The 3,210-nt window shown below is 31.6% G+C and overlaps 1 long non-coding RNA gene across 1 annotated transcript in view; it reads left to right on the top strand.

Moving 5' to 3' along the window:
* The first annotated feature begins 1,401 nt into the window (after nt 1–1,401).
* Nucleotides 1,402–3,210, top strand: part of LOC113368156 — a 72,192-nt gene continuing 70,383 nt past the window's right edge. The window contains exon 1 of the long non-coding RNA XR_003366353.1: nt 1,402–1,553. This is a non-coding gene — a long non-coding RNA (uncharacterized LOC113368156). The remainder of the gene's footprint in view (nt 1,554–3,210) is intronic.

Here is a 3,210-nt window from a genome sequence, read left to right as displayed (position 1 = left end):
CTTTTGCGTTGCATTACGAATAATGAATATCGGATAGGATAGAATAAAAAAAATGCCTCGGGAAATACATTGTAAATAGGAATTATGGATTTTACGAATGCATTTATGCGAGTCGATGGTGCGCGCCGTTCGGAGGCAGCTTTTGTAATTCAGTGCATTTTATATCTGGAGCTCGCTGCGAACGGAAGTGATTTTAAAAGTCAAACCATTTTATTGGCCTTTCGTAATATATGGTTCTGCAAGTCACCGATAGAGAGTACATTGATCCTTCAGGCGGGAGTATAAGCATTAACCAGCACCCGATTTTGTAAATGTGGTTGAACAAAATGTTCCTAGACCATAGGCTTTAATATATATTTTTATACTACAAAAATCAATAAATTTTCATCCTGGTGTTTCTAGAAGGCAACCTATAGGCTGACCAGATCCTGTTACCTCTACTGCTTGATGTCAAGTTGGCTAAGTTAAGTCTTACCACAAGGCCTTGGCCAGTTTTGCGGGTTTTAAGATTATTGCATGGCATTATACATTTAGGCAAATTACTGAAACTTCCAGTTTTGTAATTAAACATTTGAGGAAAAAATCTTTAAAATGATCAATAATTAATAACAATTACCATGCACCACTAGTTAATTTTCTAAATGTAAACCTAGTGATCAATAGAAACAGTAAACAAAAGCTGTACATGTTTCAGCCTAGTGTTTTTAAAAAACAACCTAAAAGTTGACCATTTGAGGTATATTACCAATAATGACGTAAATATATATTACAGTAGTGCCATGAAAGGTTATCATCACTTAATATTATATTTGAGATCTCTAATACAAGTAAAAATCATGCTTAACAAATACTGCTTAATGTCAAGTGAGTTATTACCACAAAGCCCTGTCCAGAGATATGGGTTTTGAAAATATTGCATGACATTATACGTAAGCAAATTTCTGAAACTTCAAATTTCGTAATTAAACATCCACAGAATAAAAATAATAAAAAATCTATAAAATAATGAATAATCAATAACAATTACCGTGCACCACTAGTTAATTTTTTAAATGTAAATCCATTAGAAGTCATTAAAAACAGTAAAATTTCTTTAAAAGCATGAAAAAGACCAAAAGTATTATAATAGCCTGTAAAATACATAAACATTGACCGATTATTTTTGTGTCCTTGTTATTTATTTACAAGATACCGTCTGCTCAGTTACCGAAGTATCATTATTGATATGAATTAAAACCAAATGCACCACCCAGAGGGCAGTCGAATCTATTTTATTGATAGTATGATGCAACTTCAAATGGTTTGTTTATCAACCGAAGTTCCTATCTATACGACGCAGTCTTGTTGATCTATGTTTGTTAAAATTATGTGAGCGATCGAAGAATCTACTTTAGTTTGTGCCTGCGTTTCGCGGGAACAAGAACATCTGGCATGTCGACCCGGCGCCAAAGCACCGGGGTCGACGAGCTGCGTGTTCGAGTTATCTAAGAAACAAGGGTTATTTTATATTAGTGGCATTGACGCTTGGGTTTGGATACTTCGTAACAAAATAAGTGAGTATTGCTTTTTATAATATTATTTAATTTACATTAATTTTTATAAATATAAGTATTTAAATCAATTGCTTCAATTATAATATTCAAATTATTTGTTGAAAATAACTACTACGTGAGGCATTTTTGTAGAAAATTGTATAATCTGCATTAGTTTCGAATATCATCAACGCGGCATTCTTAATACTAATAAATGTTCTTATTAAGTCGACGTATGCCATTCACATCTATTTAAACATAGCATTTATTAATATAATGAGTTAGTCTGCATACGTTTATATTTAGTGAAATAATTTATAAAATATGAGGCACACATGTGAACATTCAATTGGCATTGGCACAAAGCGCTGAAGCGCCGTGCGGGTATTATGGCCGACGGGTTCGCATTTTTCGAAACAAAAGGATAAATGCTGTTATGTATGTTTCAATTCACACACGCGACAATATACTATGTACGATACAATACAATTCATCTATCCGATGTCGCTCTTGCGTTAGAAAATGAAATGTTCGGCGCAATCAAACTGGATGTGTTTCGGCGGAAACAATAACACAGTTTGTATGACATAATTGTTTGCTTCGTTCACAATAATGATTCCTACGCAAAATCAGTTCGCACGAATAAACGTCCCAATAAACGCGAGAGAATTAAGAAATTAATTGTTAGCGATGATTATAATAATCTATTATGACTTGGGCAATTATTAGTGAACCTTATCAATGTCACCATAGTTATGAATCTTGTTCTTTTTCTAATTTCAGTCTAACAGTGAAGTACAACGTACTCCTATTTTCTTAGTTAACTAATATCTTCAATCAAAGAAATTAATTAAATCTAATGTACAAATATACATAGTAATGACTAGTAAGCAGACGATACAAAACATTTAAACGCTTGTAAATCTTTCATATCACTCGGCTGTATTCTCTAAAGGCCATGGGCAGTATTTAAACACATTGACTCAGTTTGTATTGAAGCGTTGATGAGCAACCCGAGGGCTGCGGGATTAATGCGGCCCTTTAATTATTTTTCTGCGGCCCGCCAAGCATTTCTAAAATACAATTTCATTTATTTTGTTAATATGTTCCATCAATAGATTAATAATAAATTATTTTCTTGTTGCATTAATTTATGCAATATTTTTTGCTTTCAATTTTGTATTTGTATATTAAAATGTTTTTATTATTATTAGTTATTAGTGTGTATGAAAAGTTTTTTGAATTTGAAATTAAGTTCGGACCGTCATAAAAATTAAAAAATTAAATGATTTTTAATTAATAAAATTAATAATTATTCTTGAAATAGATATCGCAGTGATGAAACAATATTGCCTTTTCAAAATTTACTGTTAGTCATCTTCAGAGCATTTAATATACTTTTATCATGATTTTTTTTTCTAAATACGGCAAAACGACTGAGTAATTTTCATGTCTGCATTCTGTAGACATATAAAAAACAATATTCCACTGTTCTGTGGAATGTGAAAAAAAACTACCACGACGCTAATTAATTAGAACGACACTGAAATCAACCCGCATACCTCTTGAAAATTGCTTAAATTTTAACATACTGCCGAAAATGAATACAGATATTGTAAATGTATGTTCATCAATGTTCACAAATTCATACCAAACAAATTACATAACATAATATCAA

Source organism: Ctenocephalides felis, unplaced genomic scaffold (genome assembly GCF_003426905.1).
Source record: "Ctenocephalides felis isolate EL2017-DRISC unplaced genomic scaffold, ASM342690v1 CF-g0.4_SCAFFOLD_01170, whole genome shotgun sequence".
Lineage (NCBI taxonomy): Eukaryota > Metazoa > Arthropoda > Insecta > Siphonaptera > Pulicidae > Ctenocephalides > Ctenocephalides felis.
The sequence above is the reverse complement of the archived record's forward strand: the minus strand, read 5'-3'. Positions and strand labels throughout refer to the sequence as shown.